Here is a 10,281-nt window from a genome sequence, read left to right on the forward strand (position 1 = left end):
GATCTCAATCAACACAGATCCAGTGGTCCTGAAGGCGCAACTCACCATAGGACGCGAAGACTCGCCTCACTAGATTACGCGCCCTGGGTTTTGTTTGGGCTCAACTCAAAATTACTGAACCATACTCCCTGTTTTCAGAGCATACCCCCAGGCCCAACTTATTTATTTTCTTTTCATTTTTTCTTCCTTATTTACTTTTAGTTTTTTATTAACCTACCTAATTGTTTGTTTTAATAAAACCAACCCATAAAAAATCACAAAAAATAAAATCAACTAGGATTAGAATTAAAATTAGGTTTAAGTAACTATTTTTTTTATTAACTACTTTAATTTAGTATAATTAGGATTTCAATATATTTAATTAGGATTTTATTTAGTTAAACCACATTTAATCATTTAATTAGTTTAGAATAAAATTAAAGTTAATAATTATTTTAGATTTAGGCTTTCTTATTTCTCAAACCTAATTTCTCTCTGATTCTCTTCTCACCTCATACTCCAATGTTTGACGCATGCTTGTTTTAGCTGTAATTATTTAATTGTTTATTTATTTATTTAAAATCTAAAAATCGATATATAGGTCGCATGGGTATTTTTGTAATAGCGTAGCTTTAATTTCTGCTCTTTACTTTTCACATACTATAAACCGCTGATGCTATCTGTTTAGATGTATGGATAATAGGATTGTATGGGAAGATAAAATCGACCGTTAGATCACTAATTCCAAGAATAAATAACTGAATACAACACACTTGCACGCACTCACCTTTAGGGTTCCCCCTCTCAGTTGCCTTTCAAAAAATGATAGTCACGTCCCTCGAGCATAGGGATACCTTAGCGTAACGCTGCCTTCGATTCAAAATCACCACGTCCCTCCGATTAAAAGATCATAGTCCCTTTGATGATGCCTTCGGTATAAATGATCTAGTCCCTCGATTAAACGGTGATCGTCCCTTCAATGGCTAAGGTATCCCTACATGTTGCCTTTATGACTATTCTCGTCTCATAGGACTTCATACCCTTTTTATGGTATGGATAGTCCCTATGACGACTCGATGACCCTTCGATGACCCGCGCATCCAATGTATAGGACTACCTACCCTCAAATGGTATGGATAGTACTATCGCCCAAGGAAAGCCTTAATGAATAGGAAAGGCCTTACGAACTAGGGTAGGAACTCTTAAGTGCTTGCTCGCAACAAACCAAAAAACGCTTTTCACACCATGTTTTCTAACATTTGTCTTTTTAGACATCACTCAAAATCAAATTGTTTATCTAAACACACACGACACCTTTCAAACATATCAAACAAACAAAGTGAGCTAAGCAATTAAGAGCCCGTAGATAACTACGGATGAAAAGGGTGCTTACACCTTCCCTTTTCATAACCTACCCCTCGAACTCAATCTCTTTTTAAAGAAGGTCTTTCATGTTCTTTTATACCTTTCCTAGTTGGATAAAATAAAAGTCGGTGGCGACTCTTGCTCACCGCAACATTGTTGCTTATAAAAATAAGAGTCAGTTCACTGTGTTACACTCCCCCTGAAATAAATACTGTAAGAAATTTATAAATAAAGGACTTCCCTGAGTATTTTCCATTTCAGTTGAGACGTTCACATATGCTTTAGATCTTCAGAACATTCATAGCTTCTGATTCTTGCTTCCATAGGATAGCTTCAGAGCTTGAGTTTCTTCTTAAATCAATGCATGCTAGATTGTATCAGAACATTGTTGAATGTACCAGAGCATCACAGAGCATCTCTACATCTTGAAATGTTTCAGAACAAACTGAACGACAGAAGTCAAAGCATGAATGAATCAGAACATAAAATATGTATCAGAACATATAATATGTATCAGAACATATAATATGTATCAGAGCAAACAACAAAAATGTTACATAGCATATTTTAGAATTAAAAAAACATACATCAGAACATATAAGGAATAAGAATGAGTTAGAGCATATTCTATCATCGGAATATCAGAACATTCTTCCTTCTTGCTTCTGATTCTTGAAGCTTTATAGCACTCAGCTTGCTTCAATTTCCATGAGCTTGCTTCTATATAGAATTGTTTTTCCCCATGTCTTTGCTTCTCATGTTGAGCTTTTAAGAATATCTTCAATTTATGCAAAACACTCAAAGACATAGAACTTGCAAGTTCTTGTTAGAAATGTGGAGACTTTCTCCCAACAACTGATAAATTAAATCAGATCATTTATCACATTTTCACCCCCTTTTTGTCATATCATCAAAAAAATATAAAAAATTCAGATGAAAAGCAAACAATATGAGAGAAGAAAATATAATTTTCATTGATTTGCAAGAGAGAATTATCACAAAAAATACAAGGAGGATGCTCAGAAGACAGATGCAAGAAACAAAGAAAAACAACTAAGACTCAAAGGATAAGATGACCCTAGCTTGGACATAATCTTGGCCAGCATGTCATGTATCCTAGCATTGCTCTCAGTCTGTCTTTCCATGAAAGTGTGGAACTTAACATTGATTGTATCCTGATTGTCCATTTGAGAAGCTAGCTCAGCCTGATTCTTTTGAATGACCTCTAGAGTTTTCACCAGAAGAGAAGGTTCACCAGAAGAAGCTTCACAACTTCTGTCCAGAGGAACAGCATTCTGGACCGCAACTTCCATTGTCAGATCATCATTCTGATTTTCCTCAGCAGGAATATCTCCAACAGGATGATCTTCAGCATCATCTTCTTCCATAGAAGCATCTCCATCATGTTCTGCAGCAGGCAGCTCAGAATCTCCATTCACAAGAGCCTGAAGAATGGCAGCCAGATTCCTTGGGGCAGAAGGTCCTTCAACTTCTGGAGGATCAACAACTTCTGGAATAACCATAGCAGGGTCTTCCTCAGAAGGATTCTCCCTTAGATAGTCAAACAAGGACTTGAAGTCCCCAGTCAGAACTGGATACTGAGGTCTCCAGACCATAATATCCCTGCAAGGATTATCTTCCAGCAACTCATCAAAGAACATCCTCTCCACAAGAGACGTCCTGTTTCCGATGGATGAAAGTACCTGCCATCATCAACCTCTAGTCGATACCCAGAGAAAGCAGGTGCAGCCGCCACGAATCTTCTCTGAACATCCATAGCTGTAATCTGAAACTTCTAACGAATGGCTCTCCAAAGATGTCTAGTAGAGATATCATCAAGGTTGTTGAAGAAAGCGTCCTACAGAATATCCAGCATACTAAGGATTTCATATCTGAATAGCTCAAGGTAGCATGTGGGTTCAGGTTCAGGAGAGAGAAAGGTAAATTTGTAGTCAGGGTAGAGAAGGTAGTATAGGTTGGATTCTCTGGTAGGAAAGGGATGGGATAGAGAAGGTGGAACTGCAGTGTTCTAAGAAGATGGAATATCTGTGAGGGGTGTCGATGTGGATGGAGTACCAGAAAATATCGGGGGATGAATATTTAGTGGAGTGGGGTTCAGAACAGGTGGAGGAAGAGTTGGTTGAGGAGGATTTGGTATGATGAAGGTGTTTTATGGTTCAGAATGAGGAGTTTGAGAATGGTTTGGAGTGGGAAGGGAGTTTAGAGGTTCAGATGGAGTTGGTTGATATACTTGCTTGGAGGCGTTGACAGTTCTTGAAGAACGGAGAGCTTCTCTTATGCGCTGCTGTTGATATTCTAGGGTGTTAACCTTGTCAGGATCATAGGTTACCCTCTACTTCTTGTCTTGCTTGGCCTCAACTTCTTGAGCCTTTCTTTTTAGCCTTGCTTCTTGCTTCTTCTGATCCTTCTTGTGAAGATCAGCCAGAGAAGGAAGCACTCTTCCACGAATCCACGCAGGATCAACAGAAGATTGAGTCCTAACAGAAGCTTCCAAATAATGCTTAACAGCCTTGTGAAGTTCTGCTTGGAACAAAGTATAAAAGCCTTCAACAGGAACTCTTCTAGACAGAATATCTGGGAAGCTTGCAGGATCAGAGGTTACCTCCCTGATAAGGTTCAGTCTAAGCAGATCAACACCATCGATAACAGGACCATGAGTAACTCCAAAGAATTGGGACATTCCAGTAGTCCTTAGAAAGTCCATCAAATCACTTTCGATCAGAATATCTGAGATCATTCTGGCGAAAGGAATATTATCTCTTGGCAGATGAGGACACTTCACACGTTCTTCATCTCTAGATTCAGCAATAGACATCTTCAGATTCTGAAAAAGAATGTTGGAGATGTTGAGTTCAACTCTTCTTCCAATGCAGAAGAGAGTGTATTTGTGATCAGGACTAATGTAGGAGGAGGAGAGAGATTTCCTTCTGTGATGAAGAGAACCCAGAATAATTTTAGCCCAAACTTGATACAACGCCCTCAAAGTACCAGTTTTATGATATTCAACACCGGTAGTGAATGAGATTTGTTGTTCAACCTGTAGCTAGTTAACTCTACCAGGAAGGGGACCAGTGCATCCTTCTTCATCATCCAAGTTGTATAACTTCCTTATCAACTTTTCAGTGACCACAACTTCATGCCCTAACACGAAGGAGATAATAGCAGTTGGGGTAACTATTGCATGAACCCAGAAGTCTTTCACAAGAGACGGATAAACTGGTCTAATCAATCTGTCAAGATAGTTTGACCATCCTTGTGCCAAGATTCTCACATCAGGTTGAAAACCATGTACTTTCAGATTTTTGAAGTCCACGGTAGACTCACAAAGAACTTCCAAATCTTCAGTAGGAATGGTGCATGTCTTCTGATCGCGACTTTACGTGTCTATAAATCTGGTAACTGCAAGTGCACAGTCGTGTCGTGTAGTTTTAAAAGATATCGAATCCACAGGGACTATGAATCGATCTACCGTTATCTAAGGTTACTATGTAAAGCTAGGGGTACAAAAATTTCGATTGTTCCTAAGGGAAAGTGATTGTGAGAAAATAAAGAATAAAAGACAGGTATCAGTATGTATTTCGTTTAACTTAAGGTAATCCGAAGGTCCATTGGCTTTTGCATAATTAAATTAAAAATCTTTACTAATTCAATTGATTAAAAATCCTCGTCTCAAACTTTCGCTCTGTTGATTCAGATTACTACCCTAATCCTAATGTACGCTTTCGCCATCCCATTAGATCTTAGAAGAGCTTTTTGGAAATAATGTAATTAATAAAATGCCTATTTTATGAGGTTGTTATCTATTTAAATCTCCTAATCTCAAACTTTCGCTCTGTTGACTCGGAGCAAGCTAATATCCCTAACGTACGCTTTCGCCGTCCCGCTCGAGTGTAAAAACAATTTTTGAAAATAAATAAGTCCCAATTAGTTTTAATACGCTTTCGCCATCCTTAAAACTAATGTCCTATGTCTACTATCTGGTTAAAGATCTCAAACTTTCGCTCTATTGATTTTAACCTTTGACCGTCTTAACCCCTCAAACTTTCGCTCTATTGGTTTTAAGACTTACTAATTAATTTAGACATATAAACCAAAAACAAGTGATAATTAATAAAACATAATTAAGCCAATTTATTTCGGATCCCTACGGTTAACTTACTTTACATACCGACACCTTCAGTAATTTAGCCAGACATATTCATATGATTAAACATGCATAAATCGGTTCGGTTCATAATAATAAGCATATTAAATGGCATACAATATATCATGCAATAAATATAAATAAGGCGGTAAATAAAAACCTGAATTAAATAAGTGGTAACTGGATCTTCAAGTACTGAACTTCTACCACAGGTTGGCTGGATTGTTCTTCGGAATTTAAATGGCAGAAAATAAAAACAAGGAAATAAAACGATAAATCTAACGTAAGGCTAGATCTATGAAAAGTTCACAACAATTTCCAGTGTAGAAATCGTTGTGAGAAAATAAACGGTTGAATGAAAGCAGAATAAAGAAAAACGGTTCGCGGTACAATTTCGGCAGCACTTCGTTGGCAGGAAATCGGACCCTTTGGAAGTGAGATAGCAGGTCCTATTTATAGGAGAGGTTTTGCTGTGACGTTGCGTGAAAAGAGGAGCTTTTTGCAGACTGGGCGTGGAGACCTGCGTCTCCGTTTCTTCAGGAGGCAGCTTGACTGACTTGAGACGTGCGTCTCAAGTGGAGAAGATGTAGGAACATGGAGACGTGCGTCTCCCTTTGCTGACGTGGCATAGAAGACGTGGAGACGTGCGTCTCCACTTGCTGGGCAGGTTTGGGCCACGCGCCTTTGGTTCCATGGTGGGCTGAATATCTCTTTTGGGCCTTTTGGGTCCTAATTGCACCCCTCTTTCGCTTCAGCACTCTTTTTCGTCTTTTAAGCATAAATATTGGTCATTTAAGCTCTATTTTCTTTCCTTTTCGCAAATAGTCGTAATTGAAGTGTAAAACCTGAAACAAAGCAAATACACGCGTAATATCATAATAAATTAACATAATAAATGGAAAATGCTATAAATATCTATGGATTTTAAGCTAAATATACGATATAAAATCGTGTTATCAAATTCCCCCAGACTTGAACCTTTGCTTGTCCTCAAGCAAAATAATAAGATAAAAATAAAACACACTTCCTCCACGTCGCTCGGTCATACTCAGCTACATAGTGTTCTTATTTGAAAATAGTGATAATGATCCTAGCAATAGACTTATAGTAGCGACACTAGACAACTCCCAGTATGCATACCAATCCGAATCATGCCATTATAGCTCGACCTTTGACTTGTCATCATGTTTTACCCTTTTCATTCGTGCGCAATCACATTAAGCCCATTATCTCGACACGCACATAGCAGAGTAGTCGGTTAGTGACTATGATCCTTCTCATGGAGTTCTGGCACAATATGTGGTATACTCCTTAGCGCTCATTTGAGGATTGTGGGGAATAGGACAATAGTCCTTCCTACCAAGTTCAGTACCAGATGACTTCTGAACCAATCAACAATGAGTTTTTAAATTCTTTGTATTTGAGAATTGTGACCGTTAGGTTAAATGGTCTTGTGAGGACCACCTTACTTAGTAGGCACATTTCTTATTATGGTTAAGCACATAATTTTTATTATGAGGATCATACACTTATATTCATCGACTCTCTGCGTAGTTGGTGTCTAAGACGGTGCCGACTGCTAGAATAAACTACTAAAGGTTACTTCAAAAATTAAAGTCGGTGGTTTTGGTATAAAGGGTATTCAAATCGGTTACGCATACTTGGGGATTTTAAAGTGTAGGGACAATAAGGATATTAACTTGAATCAATTCCTATGCGTTTAGTGTTTGAGTAGCTTCGTATTTCACGAACGTGTGGGGTTTTGTATTTATCGTTTAGGAGCAAAAAATTTTGTTGTGGCTCAAGAAAATGGAAGAAAGGGTAATAACTACGGAATTATACATATAAGACTTAAATTCCATAAATATTCTTTTATTGAATTAAAAAAAAAACATTACACGGAAGGGAAATAAACTGAAGGGAAAAATAAACTAAAGCAAGTAATGCGACTCCCCCAGACTTAGATGATGCAGTGTCCTTAATGCATGAGAACTACTCCTCAATGTTGCGGTTGCGAGAACTGCTTGCGCCTCTTGTACGAACACGACGACGTCGATCAGTAGGTGAGCTATTCACACGAACGTTAAGATCATGCAATTGTGTAGCAATTTCAGTGTATTGGCTTTCGTTCCTACTAGCATAGTTACGGTGTTCTTGTTGCATCTCTTGAATGAGCCTCAGTGTTTCATTTTGGTTTGTCTGCATAGCTTGAAAAAGTTGGTCTTGTCGTTGAATTGCAGCATACATGGCATCAAGAGTGATAGGCGGAGGGTTGTTTTGAGGAGGTTGGTTGTCATCAGCTTGTCCTTGGTTGAATTCTTCGTCATTTGCATCCACAGGTTCATTAGGGTGATCAGGTTGGTTATCTTGAGGATTATCTTCAATAAGCCTCCAACGCTGAACATAACGGATGTTGATTCTTTCAGGGCATGGAAGGATGACATAAGGAATCAGAACTTTGTTAACGACCAAGGTGTATCGGCCATCATGGCGTGGTGAAACCAAGTGGGAGTCACGGCAATAGGTGAGGTCAAGTGATTGAGCAGGCATCATGAGATGAGAGAGTGAAAGGAGCTCATCACCAAGACCTAAAGCACAGTCCAAGGAAGTAATAATTCCGCCAAACAGAAAGGGGTTTGTGGCGGGGGCATTGACACAACCTTGGATGTGTTGGAGCATAAACGGTGCGGCATTGATACGAAGATTGTTTAGCGCACAGTAAAGGAAAAATAGTTCATGTTGATTTACCTTGTGGTTGTTGGATCTCGCAAAAATAGTATGCCCCAAAACACGTTGAAAATAACGTATAGCGGGGTTTTGAATGTGAGAAGCATGTAGGGCCCTCCAACCAGTTTGAACTTCGCCAGTGAGGTTAAACCACAGGTCGAAGGCGTGTTGTTCCCATGAACGACCATTGAGTTCTTGAAAGATATTGCGGAGAGCATTCGGTGATGTATTAAAATTCAAGTACGTAGCCACAACTTCTTGATCCAAAGTATAATCACGGTTGAACATCCGAAATTGGATGCTACCGGTTAAGAGTGGTTGATCAGAAGGAGTGTCGTAACTGAAAGAACTCAAGAATTCCAAGACGAGCGGCTCATAAGTAGGTACGAGTTTGGTACAGAGATGGTGTAGGCTAGATTTAGTGAGCAAACGGGTAACACCATCAATGAGGCCTAGAGTTTCTAGACATTCGGTGGTCACAAATTTTGTGGGAACAACCGAACGTTCATAGAAAGCGAGGTATTTGGTTCTTTGAGCATCATTGTCGTCTTCGCGGAATATAATATTGTTAAGGTTAGGGGGTGGTCTCTCAGGACGCACACTACGGATGATTGAACGTGGAGGCATGATGAGTTTTGAAAATGGATAGTTGTTTTAGTTGCTCGCTATTGTGAATATTTTGATTCAGGAAGTCTTTGTTGGTTTGTTGTTGGGAAGCTATAAAGTTTTCCATCATGATTTCTAGATTTGACTTCCTAGGAGTGTTTTGAGCAGCTACAGGCGCTTTTTGGTAGCCAGGTGGTACAGCAGGTGCTTGTCCAGGTGCGTACAACGCATTGTTGTTTTTATAGGAAAAGTTCGGATGGTTCTTCCATCCAGGGTTGTACGTGTTAGAATAAGGGTTTCCTTGAGCATAATTTACTTGATCAGATGGGGTTCCAGTCAAGAGTTGACATTCGGCAACTACATGTCCAGTCAATCCACAGATCTCGCAGTTAGGTATTACAGCAGCAGCGGTGGCTGATGGAGTGACGGTTAAGTTCTCGATCTTTTGAGTTAAAGCGTCTACTTCCGCGTTAACGCGGTCTATACCACTTATTTCGTACATTCCTCCTTTGGTTTGGGCTTTCTCTAGAGCGGCTCGTTCTCCACCCCATTGGTAATGGTTTTGTGCCATGTTCTCTATGAGGTTATATGCTTTATCATGTTGCTTGTCCATTAATGCTCCGCCAGCAGCGGCATCTATAGTCATTTTAGTGTTATATAAGAGACCACCATAGAAAGTATGGATGATCAGCCATGGTTCGAGTCCATGATGAGGGCATAGTCTAAGCATGTCCTTATAACGTTCCCAAGCTTCGAAGAGTGATTCGTTATCTTTCTGGGTAAATCCGTTGTTTTGACCTCTGAGCATAGCAGTTTTGCTAGGCGGGAAATATCTCGCTAAGAATACTCTTTTCAATTCGTCCCATGTGGTTATGGAGTTCGAAGGCAGGGATTGAAGCCACGCTCTAGCTCTATCTCTCAAGGAGAAAGGAAAGAGACGTAATCGAATAGCTTCGGAACTAACGTTGTTAGCTTTGACAGTGTCGGCATATTGCACGAACACAGATAAATGGAGGTTAGGGTCGTCTACAGGGCTTCCAGAGAATTGATTCTGTTGAACAGCTTGGACCAGTGAAGGTTTCAGTTCGAAATTGTTCGCCTCAATCGCAGGTGGTGCGATGCTTGAGTGCGGTTCAGCGCGCGAAGGAGCGGCATATTCTCTAAGAGGACGAAGAGCAGCCATCTCTAACTTTGGGGTGAATTGATTCGTTTGATCAGTAAAAATCAATTCCTGATTAATCGGAATTGGGTCTACTTCGGGAAGATTGCGAGCTCGACGTTTGACGTTAATGAAACGTTCGATCTCGTTAAATCGTTGTATTAAATCTCCTCCTTGTGAACGAGTATTTGGCATACAATCGTTCAAAAAGAAAGGGAAGAATTGTCCTAGTCTCTACGGTGTAACAGTGAGTTACGATATCGACTTAAATAGTCCCCGG

At 39.6% G+C, this 10,281-nt stretch overlaps 1 non-coding gene across 1 annotated transcript; it reads left to right on the forward strand.

Moving 5' to 3' along the window:
- Window positions 1-9,543: 9,543 nt before the first annotated feature.
- LOC131593691 (small nucleolar RNA R71) lies at window positions 9,544-9,650 on the forward strand. Its single transcript, XR_009281076.1, has one exon. It is a non-coding gene; the product is annotated as a small nucleolar RNA R71 (small nucleolar RNA).
- Window positions 9,651-10,281: the final 631 nt, after the last annotated feature.

Source organism: Vicia villosa, linkage group LG3 (assembly GCF_029867415.1).
Source record: "Vicia villosa cultivar HV-30 ecotype Madison, WI linkage group LG3, Vvil1.0, whole genome shotgun sequence".
NCBI classification, from domain to species: domain Eukaryota; kingdom Viridiplantae; phylum Streptophyta; class Magnoliopsida; order Fabales; family Fabaceae; genus Vicia; species Vicia villosa.